Raw genomic sequence first — 21,680 nt, 5'->3', positions numbered from 1 at the left:
TCCAAGTGTACACAAATACAATACACGAAAATTGTACATCGAATCTGCAGCAGTAGAATCCATTAAATTAATTGCTTAAGCAAATTTGTCTATATCATCCGAGCATGTTCAGTCTTAAAAACAATGCACTGTTTGTGAGCTTTAATGTACCGAAGCGTTATGCAAAGCATGAATCGATTCAATATAATATAATACTCGAATACTTCCGACAACGAAGTTTTGTTTCATCAACTATTTGCGCAAGAAAGTCAGTCAGTCAATATATACGTATAGATTGAGAACATGAATAACTTATGATTTTGATATTTTTACAACCCAGAATTATGTAATTTTTATAGGCTTTCCGAAACATTAATTTAATAATAAAAGAAATATAATAACAATAAACTGAGGAATCACACTCAATGCATGACAAATTCTAATAAAAAGAACATTTTTGTCTGACCGAACGAGTGTATAAAAACAAAAACGAAAAGAAAATCACCTAAGCTTAAATTATATGTTAAGTATAATTAATCCAAAACTTATTGAAATCATACTGTATAATACTGATATTTTTATATTCTTGAGTCATGGTTCAACAATTCAACAATCATTGTTGTTTCAGAAAGGTCTATAATTATCCTAAAAATTCAAAATTGGCCTTAATGGTTTTCAACGTGTCTGATGTGATGTGTTGGCCATTATTGTTTATGTTCGTCGGTTGTAAGATGTGGGATTTTTTTTTTCGTGAAATAAACCTAACATTTATTAAGAATTTATGGGCTTAAATGTATATCCCATTCGCATTAAAATTACTCTCTTTCAAAATTTATTTGATTAGCTCGCCATTATTTCGAAAACAGTGTTTTTAATAAACAAAATTGTGAGAAGTTTTTTTGTTTTGTTAACAAGTTTTGTCCTTGTCTACAAACACCAGGACTGTACAAAACTGAAAGTAACGTAAATAAATCATCGCAACCAGAAAGAGTTTGCTGCAGAAATGATTTGCATTATACAGAAACATGTGTTGCCTTTGTTTGATAGATGGTATGTTCGCACCGGGGTGCAAATAGTCGCAGTATTATTGTGGATGCAATGAATGGTAAAATGTAATTCAACCGAATCAGGGTCTGCAGAAGAATATGGGTCTAATTGCCATTTGTACAGTGAATAGGTTTTACCCAAAACCATGAGGTAAAAGTAGATTACGTCCTTGGTTGGAACTTTTAATTTTACCTAGTGTGCTTTTTGCAGCTCGAGGCAAAGGTGATGAATGCAGTTACACAAGGTAAAATACAAAGTTAGAAACAATTTTACTCACTTAGCGCCTGGGGAATGAGTTTTAACGATCATGTCAATGAAGTAATGATTCATTTACCAGGGGGCTTAGTGAGTATAGGTTACTTTTCTTCACGGTCCCAAAGAACTTTAAATCAAGTTTTGGAGTAAAATGGCATACTAGGCAAAGAGGCAAATGGTGGAAATAGCCCTTCTTATGTGTTTATTGACTTAGGATTCGTCTCGATTGGTAAATTTCACACAAAAAGTACCATTTCCATCATTTGCCCCATTGGTAAGGAATGTGCTATTCTTTAAATCTGAAAAACAAATCTATATGGTCGGCTCTCTGTAGGATTTAAATTCGTTGTAGATCGATTACCGTGTGCGAATATTATCTGTAAAATACTGCTATTCGACCCAGGTGCAGATAGTCACTTCGTTTTTATTTTAAACAGATTTACGTTTCATCTTTTGTGTAATACGCAATATGTATGCTATTTGGCTATATACAATATGATTTGTCACGTCGTGGTGCAAGGTGAAAAAAAAATTGATTCAAAAGGAGGCCTCAAATTATTGAACTAAAATCGTTTTGGAATCGTTAGTACCATAAACTCCCGACTCCTTGCTGACTGTAAGTATCATAATGCATATTTCGCAATTAACTCGATTTGGTTGAGAAAAGGAGCGGAAACTCCCCGTAAAACGGCATACTTATTCCTTCATAAAACTATGGTTTAACAAGTAATTTACTTTCACACAGAATATCTGTGCAGTTTGGGTGGCGTTGAAGTTACATTCGAGAATATACATTTATTATATAAATCTTGATGCATTAACTTGGTTTCATTAATTATTATGAAGAAGCATTCACTTCACGAAATTTCAAAACGAATTTTATAAGCGCATTGCAATACATACTATAGTGAACCGAAAACTTTTAATGTCAAATTAATTTTAATTATTTTGTAATTTATTTCCATAACATGCTACTTCACATATATATAACACGAGGATAATACAATGACTATAAGGAAAACACTGTGAGCAATTAAGCACACAAAGTGTTAGAATAAACACGTGAGTCACACAAAATAAGCAATTCATTTTTCATAATTTGTTTCCATTTTCCATATGCGAAATTGTATAATAAAGAAACGAATGACGAATGTACAATACAATACTGACGATCGTTGCTCATAATATTTGCGATCAGTAATGAACTCAGGCCAGTAGTCTGAGGTACAATGAGGGATTTTTTTCCAATTATTATCAAACCTAAAATTGATGAAAAATCGTTTCAAATCAACGAGGGAAAAAAGTCATCGCAAAATCGTTTTAAATTCCCGAGAATTTCATTCGTTAAAAATACAATGTAACTGAAACCTCGAACTGAAACAACCAATTGCAATTTTACTTTGATTTTGAACTAACTTTTCCCGAATGGTTAATAAAAGTTTCTTTTTATTCAATTTCACCAGCCAATAAGCCAATGATTTTGAATACGTTTTTCATTGCGCTGCTACCTTTTTCGGTTGGTTCATTTTTCGAAATATCTCGGAAAAAAGGATATTTCAAATCAATTACATTTTTGTTTGTTAATATTTTCTGTGGATTTTACAATAGCTAGTTGCTACTGCAATAGATTTTAGCTAATATGCAGTTGCCATGGTATAAAAGGAATTATTTTTCAAACTTCCCTTCTATCTGTGAAGGGAAAATTATTCGTTCGAAACGAGCATATTTCAATGTTCACATTGCTAGAGTGGTGTGTACGGTCTTGTCTTATTAACTATTCATTTTAAGTGTTTTCAGAGTATCCGAAACATCTTCCACAAACTTCCACTTTCAATGTACCGAACACTCACACACATTCGTTGAACAGAAGTAAAATGCACAAAATGCTGCAAATGTAAACATTAAATGAATATTATAGCTAATCCCTTTCACAGTAGATTTTAAAATAGATTTTAAGTAAAACTATGTAAAGTTTCAGTTGAACCGCGTAATCGTGATAATATAACCTCGAAATAAATCAATTTTTTTTACGATAAAATTAATTTGTTCGAGAAAAAGTTTTCAGATAAAAGCACAAGTATCTTGTGTTAGTATAACTGGGGTGCAGCTTTTTCTTTCTAAAGTTTAGCGCTAAACCGTGTAAGTATTACAAGCAATGTGCTTGAATCCCGACATTTTATTAGATAAGAAGAAACTATATCTTGAAGAAATATGCATATAAGACCTCCGTAATCCTGCTAATATGCACCAATTGTGCACTTACAACACACTGGTGTGTTTAATGGTAAAATGGGTGGGAATAGATAGAGAAAAATACTTCAAAACCCATCAGTCTAAATTTCGCAATTTGCTAAATTATACGAATAAAACATTCGGGGGGCTACGTAACACGCATATCAAAGTCTCTTTGTGCACATAAAACTGTATACACATCTATATACAAATGGATCATTTTCGTAATGCTACACCAGTCGTCATCATCAACAACAACATAGCTAATGAAAGACTTTACATTTTACCCTAAACAAAAGGTCTGAATAATTAAATATTTCATCACCTCAAAATGCAATGAAATCGAAAATCCTTCATACAAAACCAATCTTCCAGCATACATTTTAGGGATTCCAGGCCAAACAATGGAATATAAGCAGAAAATCTATAACAGCGTGAGTGATGCTGTTTATATTCTATTATACGAAACTACACTCTGCATTTCCCGAATTACTGATCCATTCCATTGCAAAATACAATGTAAAGTAAAATGTAGATTGAATTTTGCCAACGGCTTCGAATATTTATACACATTCACAAAACATATCTAAAATGTAACAATTTAACTATTTACGTTTTACAATAATATCAATACAGCCTGCGGATGGTTAATAAAAGGGTTTGAATCAAAAGTGTATGTATATGTTACTACAGTATGTACAACTGTGCTTTCAACATTTGCATTATAATGGTTTATACCGAAGGTACCTAAACATACCTTAGTCTACACACAAAAACAATGTTGCATTTTCATTGTTGTAATAATAATGTAATTATGTTTGCGAGTTCACTGCATGATGGCTGTTCTATTTCAATCAATGCTTGTTAAATAATTTGTGTTTATTAAAACAATTGCAAAGGTGGAACATTCACTGGAAAATGTATCGACGTTGCTGTCAAATCAACAATTAAATTGAAGATGTTAACTTATTAGACGCTTCGCTGTAATTTATGTGTACTCCATTCGAAATTGATTTTGACGATAAATTTTATTTGTTTTGACTGAAATTAATTAAAATAGACAAAACGGTAAAATAAAATCTGAATTGCATTGCCAATATACACATGTATGTAGCGAGATGAGGGAACCGAATGTCGGTTATAGAGTTCCTATAATACACAAATGTGGTTGAGGCTGATACGGGGGGCGTTTCCCCAGTGAAAATGTCGGTCTCACGAGACCATGAAATACGTATTCTCAACGGTCTAATTCCAGTCTCAAAATTGCTGGAATTCTCAATTAGGTCTCAAAATATTTTTGTTTTTGCTAAAATCATTTCGGATGAACAAATGAGAATACCGTAGACCAAACGAGTAGTTTCTTTTCGAATATTATTTCGCCAGACTGTGCGAGACTGGATGAGTCGTCTCGTTGCAGTAATATACTCAGATCGCTTGAGACGAAACAAGTAGTCTCTTTGCTAACATTTATTGGTGAACTGTGCGAGACTGGATGAGTGGTCTCGTTGCAGTTATATGTCCAGATCGCTTGAGACGGAACAAGTAGTCTCTTTGCTAACATTTATTGGTGAACTGTGCGAAACTGGATGAGTGGTCTCGTTTGAAGAAAATATTTTCTTCGATATCTGAGACCGGTTGAGTGGTCTTGTTTGAAGAAAATATTTTCTTTGATATCTGAGACCGGTTGAGTGGTCTTGTTTGAAGAAAATATTTTCTTTGATATCTGAGACCGAGTGAGTGGTCTTTTTGGAAGAAAATATTTTCTTCAATTACTGAGACCGGTTGAGTGGTCTCATTTGAAGAAAATATTTTCTTTGATATCTGAGACCGGTTGAGTGGTCTCATTTGAAGAAAATATTTTCTTTGATATCTGAGACCGGTTGAGTGGTCTCATTTGAAGAAAATATTTTCTTTGATATCTGAGACCGGTTGAGTGGTCTCATTTGAAGAAATCATTTTTTCGATTTCTGAGACCGGTAGAGTGGTCTCATTTGAAGAAAATATTTTTTCAATTCTTTGAGACCGGTCGAGTGGTCTCTGTTGAAGAAAATATTTTTGGCAATTCTTTGAGACCGGTCGAGTGGTCTCTTTTGAAGAAAATATTTTTGGCAATTCTTTGAGACCGGTCGAGTGGTCTCTTTTGAAGAAAATATTTTTGGCAATTCTTTGAGACCGGTCGAGTGGTCTCTTTTGAAGAAAATATTTTTTCAATTCTTTGAGACCGGTCGAGCGGTCTCTTTCGAAGAAAATATTTTTTCAATTCTTTGAGACCGGTCGAGTGGTCTCTTTCGAAGAAAATGCTAATTTTAAAAATAAATGCAACCGAATAGTTGATAGATTTTGGATTTTGAAAAAAGTATGTACCAGATTTAATGATTGTGTTGGGATGGTTTAGAGATTTAAAACATAAAGGCTCTGGCAACCGAGCGGTATTACATTTTCCATCGAAAATTCAATTTCAGCTGTTTTAGTTTTTCATATCACACTGTTCATTATAATGAGTTTCATTTCTTTTTGGTGTCCATAATGCAAGAAAATATTTTCTGCAAAAGAGACGTTTCAACCGGTCTCAGATATCGAAGAAAATATTTTCTTCAAATGAGACCACTGAACCGGTCTCAGTAATCGAAGATAATATTTTCTTCAAATGAGACCACTGAACCGGTCTCAGAAATCGAAAAAATTATTTCTTCAAATGAGACCACTAAACCGGTCTCAGAAATCGAAAAAATATTTTCTTCAAATGAGACCACTCAACCGGTCTCAGATATCAAAGAAAATATTTTCTTCAAATGAGACCACTCAACCGGTTTCATATCACACTGTTCATTATAATGAGTTTCATTTCTTTTTGGTGTTGTTGATCTTGAGGGTGTAGACAGTATCCATAATGCAAGAAAATATTTTCTGCAAAAGAGACGTTTCAACCGGTCTCAGATATCGAAGAAAATATTTTCTTCAAATGAGACCACTGAACCGATCTCAGTAATCGAAGATAATATTTTCTTCAAATGAGACCACTGAACCGGTCTCAGAAATCGAAAAAATTATTTCTTCAAATGAGACCACTAAACCGGTCTCAGAAATCGAAAAAATATTTTCTTCAAATGAGACCACTCAACCGGTCTCAGATATCAAAGAAAATATTTTCTTCAAATGAGACCACTCAACCGGTCTCAGATATCAAAGAAAATATTTTCTTCAAATGAGACCACTGAACCGGTCTCAGAAATCGAAAAAATTATTTCTTCAAATGAGACCACTAAACCGGTCTCAGAAATCGAAAAAATGATTTCTTCAAATGAGACCACTCTACCGGTCTCAGAAATCGAAAAAATGATTTCTTCAAATGAGACCACTCTACCGGTCTCAGAAATCGAAAAAATGATTTCTTCAAATGAGACCACTCTACCGGTCTCAGATATCAAAGAAAATATTTTCTTCAAATGAGACCACTCAACCGGTCTCAGATATCAAAGAAAATATTTTCTTCAAATGAGACCACTCAACCGGTCTCAGTAATTGAAGAAAATATTTTCTTCCAAAAAGACCACTCACTCGGTCTCAGATATCGAAGAAAATATTTTCTTCAAATGAGACCACTGAACCGGTCTCAGTAATTGAAGAAATTATTTTCTTCAAAAAAGACCACTCACTCGGTCTCAAGCCGCCTGCCAATGAGACTGCTCATCCGACCTCGGAAATTGTAACAACGGTTCAAAATTAGAACTCCAAATAGATATATCTGATTTAGCAGCACGTGAACGTCGACGGCCGTCCAAATTGAAAGTTAAGCATCATTCGTCGCGGTTAGTACTTGGATGGGTGACCGGAAAAAACATTACAAATAAAAAAATTCAAATATTACTAACGATTCTACAATTTCAGTCAGTTTGGTCTAGCGAATTATAAAAAAAGTAAAGGGTAGTGGCCATCTGTGAACTCAACATAGAAGTACAAAAAAAATCTTCCGATAAATAACGAACGAAGAAAAAAGTTCTAAAAAGAAATCAAATATGAAAAGTCTCAAACGGTCTAGAAAAAACTGAAAAAAAGAGAAGTCTCAAACGGTCTAGAAAAAACTCAAAAATTAGAAGTCTGAAAAAGTTTTTTTTTTATGACACTCATTTATCCTCATCCAGTCTCACAAGGTCTAACAAATCCAAAATGAGACCACTCATCCATTCTCACAACGTCTAACAAACCCAAAAGGAGACCACTCATCCAGTCTCACAAGGTCTGACAAATCCAAAATGAGACCACTCATTCAGTCTCACAACGTCTAACAATTTCAAAATGAGACCACTCAGTCAGTCTCACTACGTCTAGCAAATCCGAAACCAGACCACTCATCCAGTCTCACTACGTCTAGCAAATCCGAAACCAGACCACTCATCCAGTCTCACTACGTCTAGCAAATCCGAAACCAGACCACTCATCCAGTCTCACTACGTCTAGCAAATCCGAAACCAGACCACTCATCCAGTCTCACTACGTCTAGCAAATCCGAGACCAGACCACTCATCCAGTCTCACTACGTCTAGCAAATCCGAAACCAGACCACTCATCCAGTCTCACTACGTCTAGCAAATCCGAGACCAGACCACTCATCCAGTCTCACTACGTCTAGCAAATCCGAAAGCAGACCACTCAGTCAGTCTCACTACGTCTAGCAAATCCGAAAGCAGACCACTCAGTCAGTCTCACTACGTCTAGGAAATCCGAAACCAGACCACTCAGTCAGACTAGAACATCCTCAAATGAGTCTAAAGAGAGACGTCTCATGAATTTTGGATGAACTCCGATGAACTATTTCGATAAATTCTCGGTCTCAAATATTCTCAAAGGCTCGAAATACGTAGTCTCACGGCCATACAAAAGTTTCGGTCTCAAAAAGGGTCTCAAATACGTTTTTTTTTCACCGGGGTTAATTTCAACCTCCAATGGAAGTAAATCATATTTGACTTTGAGACTTGTCACCCTTTTGGAAAAAGGTGGCAATCCATCAAGACGTGACAGGCTAATTAAATAAGTTGTTGTCGTAGGCATTTGATTGTTAGTAGATTCAACATTCAGTCTTTGAGATAAAATGTGGTAACATTGAATATTGCACAACAGCTTCATTATCTATGTTAACGGGTTGATGCAAGATTGTTATCATTGCGTTTAAAAGACGGTTGGCTCCCTGAAATGTTAGCGACAGCTAGAACAAAAAAATAGGCGATGAAGACTAGCTAATGTCGTTGTTAATCGATAGCAAACCGAATGTTAAAACTGTGGAAGTAAAAGATTTTGTAGGAAACGCTTCAAAAGAAGACAAAGTTTAAGACGTATACCATCTGTTATCGATAACGACTTCAGAGATGAACGACATCCTCTGATTGAAACGATCTTTTATAGCAAAATGTATGGAAGAAAATGAAGTAAAAGATTTAAAGTCAATACTTGATTATACATATATCAAATGAAATAATAGATCCGATAGATATATGTTTGCCGTCTGTGAAAATCTGCGAAAATGTATTGTGTTCGACATTCGAAAATTCCTCAATCTAACATTAGCAGGAGATTCGATGATTTGGTGACGTCTGTGAGACACAACCGATTGCATTTGTTTTTCAGCTTATCAAATCGCATTCACACAAAAGAAATGTGTACCATTTATACCACGAAAGGGAAAAAAACCAGATGGAATTGATAGTAAAACTCATAAAATAAAAATTCTGCATAGAATTCGCATAGATTCTATTCAACGCTTCGTTATTATGTATATACTACAACACACACACAGAGTCGTTAACATTGCATTTTGCTTTTCATAAAGGTGCATGGCAAAATAAGGCAGATGTGTAGTGCATGTTATGATGTGTATTTTTAAATTGCTGTTAAGTGATATATTAAAACTATATGCATTATGCTCATTGGACCACAATTGCAACAGTGCACGCATATCGTGAGAGTCTCATACGTTTCCCATGCAGTGCGTAACAACAACACCCCTCAAAATACTCGAATACGGTATTGATGATAGTCAGTTTAGGTCTGCAATATTTATTAAGTGGAATAATAAATTGATCGATCTGGACAAGTCTGTCTGCCTGTATGTGCATGTGTGTGTTGGTGTTTTTATTTTTATTTAACACCTCACATAGGAATAATCCCAATATTTCTGCGGTGATGTCTTTAAAAAAAGCCTGAAATTTTGTCTCGTAATTGTCAAGTGAACGAAGTAAATAGTTTGAGTAAGGAAACGATAATTTGATTTCTCATACATTTTGTAGATGGACTTGCGCATCTACCAATTGTGATGGGGTAATCTTTATTTTGTAACCGAACGGTATACGTTCTCCACGTCCATTAAAGACATTGTTTAGTATGATAAAAGCATGAGTGGCATCATGTAATTTTATCATGATTAAATCCATCCAATCCATCTGTTTGGCAAGACGTTTTTCATAGAAAATGTTCGCTTTTTTACTTCTATTTCCAACGTTCACTTACAAACACCCATCGAAACATTGTGGTACAAGAACCTGATTTTTATTATAATCATGTGTGAAAGATAAGTCGATTAAGAACAATTCATCCGTGTCCAATTGTAAAGCGAAAAATCAAGTCAAGCACAACACGCCAGTCTAGCAGATTTTCATTGCTAATAATACCAATTCTTTTTGCGCTTAATCATTATTGACATAATGCAATGTTCGAGAAGGGACTGTTATTAACATTTGAGATGGAGATTGAGATTTGAATTTGTACAGAAGTCATTTCAAGCAGAATCATTTAAAGTTATCATCGTCTGGAATCGCTTGTTACTTTATCGACGGAATACTGATCTGTACGGAGGACAGAAGCTTTGGATTTTCTTTTTTATTTATCTGGAAAATAGTTTCAATTCGCGACCTAATTTTTAACTGTAACCCCAGCTAAGATTAATACCACTCACTGACTCACATTACTCACAGCATTACTTGCGATTTATTAGTTCCAGGGATTCCACGCACTCACTTTTCTCACTTTTTTCAACTATTTTCAAAATCTGAAAAAGTGAGGAACTATTTGCTTGATTTCTCACTTTTTTCAACTATTTTCAGACCCTTTACTCACTTTTTTTTAAATCAATTAAAGTAGAGTAGAAAACATGTTAGAATTGTAGAATTTCGCCTGCGGCGCTAGAAATTTTATATTAAAAGTTTCTAGGGTAGTATATAGTCCGTTGCAAAAACATTTTACAAGAGTATTCTTTCACTTTAGTATTGTCTAAGATGAACTTACGTATCTCCGCTAAGTATTTGCACCATTGGATGAATATTTTATGCATCAATGCACCTTTTACCTATGGTTTCAACCTTTCTGTTTTAAGTGTCATTTACTCCAATGTGAAAAATAAAGCTTTAAATGGGTCGACCGGCGAAACAGCGGCTTAAATGTAGTTCGACCTGAAAGTTCAAATCTGTACAGGTAATAGGACCTAGATAAAAGAACCTGGTTTGTGTGGTTTCACTCAAACCTGTCAGGTCAAGTTTCAGGTAGCCTCAAACATTCACACAAACTTTCCAGGTAATCTGCTAGGTCAAGTGAAGTTAGATAAAACTTGAAAAACATCAAGAAAAAGTGGCGATATGATGTTACGAGTTCGGGCACAAAAACAAGACTCAAAGAATCGAAAACTGTATAAGTGCATCTCTTTTTAATTTTATTAGAAGGATTGCACAAATAAATTCGTCGAAGTTATAAGTTAGGCGCCTATAAGTTTTAAGTCAGGCTCTTATAAGTTATAGGTAAATTTACAAAACATCTAAAACTTTGATCAACCTCGACATTTTTGATATTTTTTTAAGTTTTTAAAAATTTAGTTGCAATTTATGAGGGGAACATTTTTTTAAATTCCCGTCGACAAACTCCAGATTTTTGTGTTACATATTTTATGAGCATGGCTTATAACTTAAAAGCGCTTAATGTATAACTTGCACTAAGTCATTTGCGCAATCCTTCCATTCATCGTAACGAACCTTAGGCTCCAGTATACTGACCTGAAACTGAAGGCTGTAGTTTTGTTTATAGCCAGCATCCGGAAGTCTTTATAATAGTGTTAACATCATTTTGAAGATAGATTAAAAAAATAGAATTGACATAAAAATTACCGGAAGAGAACTTCATCCAAGAGGTATAATTCTGAAAACGAAAATTCCGTCGACCTAGCCTTTCCCTAGCCTCAGAAATTTTAACCTCCTACGTTTATAAGACAGTGACAAAAATGCAAAAGGCGTTCAACGTTAAGCCTCTTTCGGCAAACGAATTTGTGGTATTTGAGTAACGAACTTTTATGCTTCACATTTTTGTAAATGCTGATTTGTCAGCATAGTAGCAGTCATAAGAGCCGACCTTTTTCTTAAAGTCGGCTAAAGCCTCGGCTTGGGGTGTAGATGACGGTTGTTGAGCTTTAGTGTCTTCAGCAATCCATTAGATATCAACTAGAGGAATCATTTTTTGAAGGTTTTAGCGATCGGGTGCATACAAAGTTAAAAGTTATAGGTCGGCTAAGGCCATATTTTAGGGAAAATACGAAAAAATGGCCTTAGCCGACCAAAAACCTTTAATTTTGTATGCAGCCGATCGCTAAAACCTTCAAAAAATGATTCCTCTAGTTGATATCTAATGGATTGCTGAAGATACTAAAGCTCAACAACGTCATCAACACCCCAAGCCGAGGCTTTAGCCGACTTTAAGAAAAAGGTCGGCTTTCATGACTGCATAGGAGTTGGACGTATCCTCCTACCTCCTCTTCCACACTTGATAAAAGTCTTTGAAAATTCATTGGAGGCAGACTTTCCTTTATTTGAAAATATTTTGCTAAGTCGTTAAAAACTATTTGGTTTGGTGAAATTAAAGTTATCTGCAATTCAATCACCTATGGCTTCATCCCGGAGAAACTGACTCGTAAAATAATCTTTGACTTCTCGTAAAATTGGGTTAAAAAGTTCCTAAAAACTCACTTTTCTACCAACTTTTTCACCAGAAAATCAACTATTTCCAGCAACTATTTTCGTTATTTTTACTCACTTTTCCACTTTTTTACTTCAAATTTTGCGTGGAATCCCTGTAGTTCCTTTTGTTTCGCTTTAAAATTAAGAAATTGAAACGAATAAACTCTTAATCGTGTAAAATTATCAATTTAGTTCACATTTAAAATGTTAAAATTTGCTTCAAGCTAAAAATACATTTTCTTAAATGCATGTTAGCAAACTAAATTACAACATGCAACAAAAAAGTGACACAAGCATAATGTATACTCATTATTAAGTTAATTAAATCACTAAACAATCAATCACCAGTTCCTTGTCTACTCGCATATACCTCACCTATACTATCACTAAGTCGGTACATAACCGATTTTTTTTTTCTTTCATTGTAAACCAGCGATACAGATAGTACACTTTTTTGTGATCGAATTCGAGCTCTCGTATTAAATTAATCGATATGGGATTCCTTTCTAACAATCAAAAATTTTGGTTGAGTCATATCCATCAAGGTCTCAGTTTTTATTTTATTTGGATGAAACGAACACTTCAAAGTGGCGTGGTTGCATTTAGATGAGTATATATACAGCTGTAATTTACAGGTTCTGATGCTTATCGATACGATTAGTCATTAATTGGTAAGAATTTTTTGTTCTGTGTTGTGATCGGAATTTTTTGGCTTTTTTTTAAAGAAAATTTACGGTGTATGTGTTCGAGCTATAAAGTTCCTCAGACAATGCCAAATGTAAGGATCAGTAAAGTTAAAACCATTGAAGGAATAGATGTTTATGCTACTAGATAAGTAAAATGTGTATCTCAGTTCGAGTTACCTTGCTTACCACATCAACTTTATCTCAAACCGAGATACCGCTTTACAGTTGTGCCAGTTGGGATCAAATGTCGGTCGTTTATTTTCCCTCAATTATATTAGAGAAACAGAATTCAGGAAAAATAAACGATATTTTCTGACTACTTGCTTTTTTTGTTTGACGTTTAAAACGTCAATTTAGATTGACTTTTGATCTCAACTGTCACAGTTCTGGTAGCACAAATATCTATTATATATTGAACTACTGAAAGTCCTATTTTTTCATGTCACGAGACAGCAACAGTTGCCCTTGACATTAATTTTCTATTTATTCTTCTAGATAAAATATTATATGGCGCGAGTATGCACAGATCTTTTACTTCACTGAAAATCTCAATAAAAAATAGAAGAAATCACACAGAATCTTTGTCACAGATAAAGGGGGCACAGTACATAAGCAGCGTATAAGGCAGCTCATTTTATTCTAAGAACAGGTCACTTTTTTTATCGAACTCAGCTTCGCCTCGAACCATTTACCGTTTCTCGAACAGAAAACACCCTTTACAGGTCTTGTATAGCATAAAATGCAATTGTATTATCCTCTTACTGTTGGAAATATGTATATCAAAGAAGTAGTAGATTCAATTTCTCTAAATGTACAATAAGTGTCCGAAGTCTAGCTGCAGATTGCATAAACAAGGCTTGTCTGCACAACGTTTGCAACCTACTCATACAAACTAACTTTTATTTGATTATGGCGATGAAAATCGTGTATTTTCTGTTAATCGAAAGTATAATACACTCCAATCAAGTTTTCAGTAAATATCGTCCCGACGTATCGATTTTGATGAAATAAATAAATAAAACACAATGCTTGCCATCCAATGTTCGTTTAGCATGTGTAACGAAGTATATATTAACATGAAAATCTGAATTAAGGACTTGGATTGGGCGGACGAATGGAAATGCAATAGGTTCAATGAAAATTCTATCCATTCGAATATCACAATTGAAAAATATGGAAAATATGAAGACGAAGCCTGGAACTTGTCATGCTATGTTATTATGCATAACATTGTCAGTTTTGTTGCTATAGTTTTGAATTACATTTTTTTACGCCTATTGTTGACCATTGTGTCTCATTATTTATATCGCCTGCAATATTATATGGGTATGGATACGGAATACACAATTTCACAACTCTAATGTGTACATTATGGTAAGTTTTCATATTTATTTTATTTTTAATTAGATTTCGTCAATACAATAGAAAAGCGACCGTAAATCACGTTGTTAAAGAGATGAATACTGATATATCATAATAGTTTGTAATATTGTATACGTAATACACAATTCAATATTTTTCTATATTTTTAATAATCAAAGTCAAGTTTGTCACGCCATAGAAAAATAACAATGCAGCGGTATATCTATGACTAATCACGGACAGAATACTGAAATGAAATGTTATACACCAGCGTATTGGTAATAATTTAAAGTGTGTCGTATACACTTTCCATATGAAAGGCCCCTTATGTATATTGTGTTTCTCGGCCTCGTGTACGGCCATTTCTGCCCCGTAGAACAAGAAGAACACGGTGTTCTTTATCGTAGTTAATCATTCTTTTTGGGTCGCTGGAATGCCTCGTGTCTGTTGAATTCAATGGGGAGACAATCATTGTATTCGCACAGACCCAACTGCATTATATTGCGTGCTGCGTTGCCGTCTCGGTTCCAATACAATTTGTTTAGCGTTGCCGTCGTATTAACTTTGTAGAAGGTTGATTTTCGTTCATTACGCGCAGCTATTCTTATCTTATCGCCAATCGACCATCGTTTCGTTCGTTCCATTTTCACTCGTTGCGCCCTCTGGAACTGTGTCGGTTTGGGATACATTCTTGTGATCGGAATCATTGCTTTTGCGATATCTCTTTTCCGTTGATATGTCCATACTAGATTGGTCGACGTGGAATTCTCAGCCAGCTTACAATTATGGCATAATTTAAGCCGTTCTTTCGAAAACTCTACATCGTCGAGCGTATCGTAGCATCGACTACACTTCTTGAGCTCGTTCAGGAACGATTTTTTCTTCACTGAGTTTCGTTCAGTTAACGATGACAGGTGTAACTGTGGGGTTAGATTTCTCACGATGTATTTTGGTCGTGAAATGTTACGCAAATGTCATGAAACTTCGGTGACAATGGATGTGTTGTGGTCTGCGGATATAAATCATTTCGATTTCTGTGGACCATTTGATGAATCGATATGCCAGCGTCGACAGTTCAAGAAAAGAGATTTTCCGATGTCAATTCGATCTGACACTGACCTAACAGATCATTTTCATAGAATGGATTTGCATATAAACGGATGTGCTAAAAGTAATCCTGTACGAGTTGGGGGCTGCAAGTAACCACAGTACAGACAGTATTTGCTATATTGTTGTCGAGTATGTACATCAGAGCGCTGATATTAATCACGAAGTGGCATGCACCCAAGTGCAAAATGCCAAAAACGTCCATCAAATGGCATCGAGGTTTTTGCGTACAGAACCACCAAGTTTCATGTTGCCGGCGAATGTGTTCGAAGCGGAAGGGGAGCGTATTTGGGAAATCTTGGATACGTGCAATTATATACGAACAAGATATCTTCTCGTCGACTATTTGGATCATGCACTGGAAATGTTGCTTGGCTTTGTTCAGACGGGGAATAAGTACGTTTGGCCCGGTCTCATCGATCCGAAAGATTATTAGGACGCAATGACAGCGTGTCGGTACAGTGAAGGAAGTGAAGATCATGCCCAGGAAATCATTCAATACTATATTACGAGGCATATGAGGAGACGCCTGATGCAATTCAGATGATCAAAGAAATGGTCGAACTGGATGGTCGATCTTAGAAAAGCGCACTGTAGACTGTGCGAAAATATTTTTTCTGACTTTTCATTGCGTCGAATGAATTCTGAATAATGGATGAGTGATGTTCGTCATGGTCAAATAAATTTCTAAGAAACAAAATAGTTCTGTTGTCAGTTGTTTGTGGCACTTCTTTCAGTCTAGTAAGTTTGTCTGTTAAGGTAAGTTAAGGACGCAAGTGAGTATCACTGTAAAGTTGAGGTCCTCCACATTCATAATAAATAATAATTTAATCAAATAATTGCATTAGTGAGGTGGAGGTCACAGCCCTCGTCAAAGGTCACCTACGTTCCATCGATTCTGAGAAATTTTTCGGAAGTCATTCGGCCGTTTATCATACAATTTTTTGAAATTAATATTTGCCCCAAGAGTACTCGACCTCAGCTTTCCAACGAACCCATACACGCTCGTGTCCTCACCCCCTTACGGAAATGAAATCCGGACTACGAAACCCCATTTTCGACTTTTTACCGATTACCACCAGCCAGATATGGAAGATCAAAAAAATCTTAGACTTGTTTTGGGGCCTAGGCACCAAGGCCTAACTAGGCATATATAAAGAAGTCCCGGAAAAAATAGCGCCGATTTCGGTCAGTCGAAATTCAAAAGAATCCCTCTGTGGGAATGTAAACATTAACTCGTAACTTTCACTAACGTATCTGAACGGCAAACGTCAGACAACTGTTAGTGTAACATTAAACGAATCGTAAAATCTTCACTGAGTGAAGAAAAAATCGTTTCTGAACGAGCTCCTTCGTTGTACAATATTCATCAATGGTTGCATCTTTGACTTTTTTCTATTTTGTTTATTTTTTATTTTTTAGGCTACAGTTTTTTGCCTAATATTTTTGGCTGCCTGTTTTTTATGCCTTTGGCCGTCATAACGTCGGGCGCATGCTTTCCCTGTAACTATTTCCGTTTCCATGATTTTTGTGTCTTTTAGTTACAGGGGTTGTCTTCCACATCAAGTGGAATAATTTCAATTGAAATGGGATGAAATGTGAAAGTTATTTTGCGGCATCCAAAATGGCCGCAAAATAACTTTCACATTTCATTCCATTTCAATTCAAATTATTCGTTGCTGAAATCCATTTTGCAATAAATTCAACGTAAAATTTGTTGCAAATGGAAAGTGAAAACAACAATTGAAATTGCTATTTTCAGTTTCCATTTGCAACAACGTTGATTCTATTGCAAAATGGATTGTGCCAAGCGATCACCTGTGAAATAAAAAAAGTTAAAAATTATTTTAAGATCCTCACCAGTTCCCGTCCAAAATCGGAAAGACCGATCGAATTTGCTTCGTTTAGCAGAGCCTAAACGATATCCCCACTTCGTTTATCCTTTGCTAAACGATATCTCTACTGAAACGAATTTTAAAGGCTAGGGTCGCGTAAAATGTCTCATTGCGAAACATTTTACTGCGAAATCGTTTATTTGGACAGCCCCAACCTTCATGTTGCTAATGTGTTACATGGCAATTATTCAATTGTACATGCACACACACACAAGGCTGTATACTTTGGGGAGGTCACGCAGACCGCCATTTTATTAGATACGCGGGAACACACCACTTCTGATGACTTTACATATACAAAAAATTCACCACATCATCAAGACGACGAGAATCATCAGAGTAGGTGAATTTTTGTATGAAATCGGCCATTTTATCATCAACTGTGGTGTGTAACCCGCGTATCTGTATCTGCGTGACCTCCCCAAAGTATACAGCCTTGCACACACACGTGTGTGTCAAAGTGTCAAAAATCCTAAGTTCTTGAAAGGTCACACTGGCGCTGTTTCAGTTGTGGATGGAATTTACGTAAACGAGCATCTTATTGTTGCAACTGCTTCCACCGATTCAACGATCAAATTTTGGCATCAAGATTCCTCTTCGAATGATTTCGTTTGTGTGCAAACCATTTCGCTGGGCAGCGGTTTCTGTTTTGCCATCAAAATGTTTTACATCAAAAACACAGATTGTGTACTGCTTGCGTTGGCAACCGATGATTACAACGTTCATTTGTATGGTTCTGTCCATACAGCGGATGTCGCTGATACACAGGTAAGTGAGATCTCAAATGCCATCAGTGGTCTTGTATAGGACGGATATAGAATCATATTTGGTTTCGATTTGTTGCGAGATCATGGATCTAATTCATTTAGTCTGTGAGAGGCTACACTAAAAGGCTACAAGCTGACGAGTCGCTTCCAACTGAGAACGGAATTTTATAACAAAACTTTCATTCTAACAGCATAGTGTTCCACATCATTAAACAGGCCCAGACCCAAACGAAGGAATCGATGCCAAACGTTATCAATATGGATCCAGCGCTGGTGGAAACATATTCAAGGCTTTTGGTGTACACAGAAATTGAATCGCTCGGAATAAAGGGTGTGGATACATTCAGGTATATGAACACTGTTCACGATTCAAACATCGCGGATTTTTTTCAGGATTCTTGAGTCAATTGTTGCCTGCTGTTTTTAAATCTCCTGCATGGGGTATATTACACACACTACTCGAAATGCTTTCGTATCGAATGCATCACATTCAGCCGTTCTACCGAGTGCAATTACTTTCGCATCCACATTCGTTGGCGTCCGTGCCACACACAAATCTGACTCAATTACATTTATGCGTTGAATCAACGGCATTACGTTTGATAACCGGACTGGGAAGTGCTGAAATACCGCTGCAACTCACTCGGTACTTTACGGACCAAAACTACCTGGCAGTGCTGTTAGTTTGGAGAGCGAAGAGTTCAATCGAACGTTAATACTGACGATTGCCCGATCGATGCATATAACCGGATCTGGTACTTTCGATAGAATTTGTTCCGGTTTGGTGCTATTTGCTAAAAATAAAAATTTGTCGAGCAGGTAACGACGATCAATCTACAGCTTGGTGCAAAGATCTGCTAATCACAATAATGCAAAATACTCCGCATTCATGGGCTTCGCACACGTTGGCCTGTTTTCCAACAATTTTGAACACATTTTTCTCGCAGAATACCACGCCGAAGGAAAACAAACAGCAGCTGAAAAAGTCAGTTGAAGAGGAGTATCGGAATTGGGTATCAATGTCCAACGAAAACGTGAGTGTGGCTGTAGTTTTGGGTCTTCTGAGTGATAATGTGGGCAATATTGTTAATCTAATCTGCAGGACATCATTGCTCACTTTAGTGTGGCCGGAACACCTGATTCTTTTTTAAATTAAAACGACGATTTTTTTACGAAGAGATTTGATCGAAACGCTGAAAGCTCCTCGTATCTTTTTATGGATTCTATTACAGTTTGTTCATGTCATTTTTACACAGTTTTAGATATGTCAGAGTTTTAAATGTACCCAGTCAATTAAGTTCTTCCCAAATTATGAATTTTTGGCGCAAAATTTAAAATTTCTATAGCGAATTCAAATATTGCGCAATTTGGGAAGAACTTAATTGACTGGGTACATTAAAAACTCTGACATATCGACAATCTTTAAAAACTGTGTAAAAATGAAATGAACAAACTGTAACATCTTTAGGATAAAAATGGCTCATTAACAACGTACAACGACAGGACATAGCTCATCTATATGCGAATTGAAATTTGTTGAATAGTGTGTCGTATATAATATCCAAAATTCTATATCCACCATGTATTATGGATGGATATGTACATTGTACAGACAGTACGTATGTTCGATTCTATTTTTTTTTCTCTACCCATACAGCTAGACCTAGAGACATATACGTCAACATTTTAAATAAAAAATAAATGTTGAACCGACCACAAAGGGTTTAAAGACCGACATTGGGTATATGGTTTTCGATTGCTTCAATGCGTTGTGTATATTCACATGTAGATTTCCATAACTATTTTTTCGGACGTGTTGTGTCGTGTTCGTTATAAATAATTTGTAGTGATACCTCTGCTCATTCACCGTCTTGAAACCGCCACTGTGTGTATAATATTGACCTCGTACGGTTATCGACAGCGTTAACAAAAATTCGGGATGGGAACCGACTCATTTGATCTTGAATGCATGTAAAGTCAATGAAGTAATAGATTTCTTGAAAACACTCAGATCGAAGCAAGTTAACAATTTGTTATTGGTAATATTAGCACACTTATTTGGTACTATACTAATATACTTGCTGTCTGTAAAAGGTTACTACATCTCAATGAAAAAACTGTTACTTTCGGGCAAAGAGGAGGCCAGACAGTTGTTGGAGATTGAATGTAAGAGTTTTCGCATCAAGTTTCTCTGATGCGAAATGTAAAATTGTTGTACTCGTCTCGTCAGATAAACGATGCAATCAAGCGGCTGATTGGCCCAAATTACTATCGAGAAGCGTGGATCGTAGCTAAAGTGACTGGGTTTGCTTCATGCTGCAATTTTACTGCCAATAAAAGACTTTGGTTTAAATATGAGAAGCGATCGGTTTTATTTTGTAATTCGAGTCATCTAAATGAATAAATTCGCAAACAAAAATATGTTTCGTCAAAACAGAATGAAAAATGCAACCATTGCAACACTAAACACACAACAGATGACAATTGACTATTTCAGTACTACAACTTCTTCAATATTCTTCTTTCTCATTAATTATCGCCGAAAACAGTTGTTGAAGTTCCAGAAAAGTCGGCCTCTCTGTCCTGTTTTTCTTCCAACATTGACTGATAATTTCAACTACTCGTGAGTCCAATTCCTCAAAGATGTCAAGCACATCACACGTTGCAAAATCGAATGCGTTTGCATTGGGAAGTTTATCCTTGTATTGCGATGACTCAAATATGAGTATGCCAAATGCCCAGACATCAGTTGCTTCAGTGAATGTGAAAGTTTCGCGACTGCCAGTCACCTCCGGTGCCAGAATTCTTAACGGAAGGTTCTCCAAACTGTGTGTTACAAATTCTTTGTTTTCGTTAAAATGTTTTGCCAAACCGAAATCACCGATTTTCCCGGTAAAATTTTTATCAATTAAAACATTTCGTTTGGCAACATCTCGATGCACAATACCGTTCGATGATGCAGTCCGGTTGCTGCACCGAGGAAAATTGTGTAGATGTCCTTGAATTCGTAGTCGTAATTAATTTTTAAATACGACTCCAGCGACCCGTTTTCGCAAAACGTCCTCAAAATCATTTTCGGCAGGGAAACGCTGATTCCAATGATATTGATGACGTTCTCGTGCTTTGGTAGTGTTGACAAGACATCAATTTCGATCTCCAATGTGCCGTGCTTTGGTGCTTTTACAGCCAAAAGTTCGCCATTATACTCCATTCTAAGCACCACCCAAAATTTCCTTCGCCGACAGTAACGGCAGAGCTCGTTGGGAGTTTAACTAAATCAATGGAACGTTTTAAGATCTGTGTGGGACCAAAATAACATGAAAACCTTACTGTTCGGAAAACTTGCTTCTTTAGGAACAAATT

General features: G+C 35.9%; 4 long non-coding RNA genes across 4 annotated transcripts in view; 2 read left to right on the top strand and 2 right to left on the bottom strand.

The window, feature by feature from the left end:
* Positions 1-7,016: 7,016 nt before the first annotated feature.
* The window catches only part of LOC119073919, a 21,195-nt gene continuing 6,531 nt past the window's right edge, over positions 7,017-21,680 (bottom strand). Inside the window, exons 2-3 of the long non-coding RNA XR_005087110.1 lie at positions 18,869-18,874; positions 7,017-7,027 (exon numbers count right to left, since the gene is read on the bottom strand). This is a non-coding gene — a long non-coding RNA (uncharacterized LOC119073919). The remainder of the gene's footprint in view (positions 7,028-18,868; positions 18,875-21,680) is intronic.
* Positions 12,449-21,680, top strand: part of LOC119073920 — a 23,101-nt gene continuing 13,869 nt past the window's right edge. The window contains exon 1 of the long non-coding RNA XR_005087111.1: positions 12,449-12,618. This is a non-coding gene — a long non-coding RNA (uncharacterized LOC119073920). The remainder of the gene's footprint in view (positions 12,619-21,680) is intronic.
* Positions 17,633-18,029, bottom strand: LOC119073928. Its single transcript, XR_005087119.1, has 2 exons — positions 17,999-18,029; positions 17,633-17,773 (listed from the first exon to the last, which is right to left on the bottom strand). It is a non-coding gene; the product is annotated as an uncharacterized LOC119073928 (long non-coding RNA).
* On the top strand, positions 18,013-19,506 carry LOC119073909. The gene is made up of 5 exons (XR_005087099.1): positions 18,013-18,318; positions 18,509-18,648; positions 18,711-19,072; positions 19,137-19,351; positions 19,420-19,506. It is a non-coding gene; the product is annotated as an uncharacterized LOC119073909 (long non-coding RNA).

This window comes from Bradysia coprophila, unplaced genomic scaffold (assembly GCF_014529535.1).
Source record: "Bradysia coprophila strain Holo2 unplaced genomic scaffold, BU_Bcop_v1 contig_138, whole genome shotgun sequence".
Taxonomy (NCBI): domain Eukaryota; kingdom Metazoa; phylum Arthropoda; class Insecta; order Diptera; family Sciaridae; genus Bradysia; species Bradysia coprophila.
The sequence above is the reverse complement of the archived record's forward strand: the minus strand, read 5'-3'. Positions and strand labels throughout refer to the sequence as shown.